The sequence below is a fragment of the Penaeus monodon genome, chromosome 27 (genome assembly GCF_015228065.2).
Source record: "Penaeus monodon isolate SGIC_2016 chromosome 27, NSTDA_Pmon_1, whole genome shotgun sequence".
Taxonomy (NCBI): domain Eukaryota; kingdom Metazoa; phylum Arthropoda; class Malacostraca; order Decapoda; family Penaeidae; genus Penaeus; species Penaeus monodon.
Window position 1 is genome coordinate 31,436,646 of NC_051412.1, and position 616 is coordinate 31,437,261.

Consider the following 616-nt stretch of genomic DNA (forward strand, 5'->3'; position numbering starts at 1 on the left):
CCATATTTTGCTTCGTGGTTACATTCCAGAACCCCCACATTTGAGGAGAAATAACTAAGTATAAAACGGTAATAGATATTAAAGAGTGAATTCTCCATCTTAAGATTGCATTTTCCTTTCACATAATCCAACATCTTTGCCGTGGCAAGCAGACTAGCTTGAATTGCCTCATATATCCCATTTTTTTCCTTTGCTGACAATTCATGCGTCTGATTCATTCACATCAAACATACAAGCAGCAGTAGGCACTATAACACATTTTCTTTATCCACTTGGGTCAATACTTTCTGCTGCCACTTAGGAAGATTGCAACCTGTGTCACAAACACTACACTTTGGCCCTAGGTTAGCAAACAAGCACAAAAGCTCTAAAACACAGAGAAAACCTACAAGACTAGCCACAGCCAGAGCCAATATCAGACCTGGATGAGATTTGGAAGGGTAACATCAGTACTGAGTTCGGCACAGTAACATACGCACTCAATTCACTCTTGTTGGCTCTGAACTGAGTAGTTATCAAGATCTATTAATTTATTATAGTTGTATCTTAACAGTATGTTATCTATTAATTTTTTTGTTTTTTTTAATTAAAAATATGGCAAAATGAGGGTTTACTG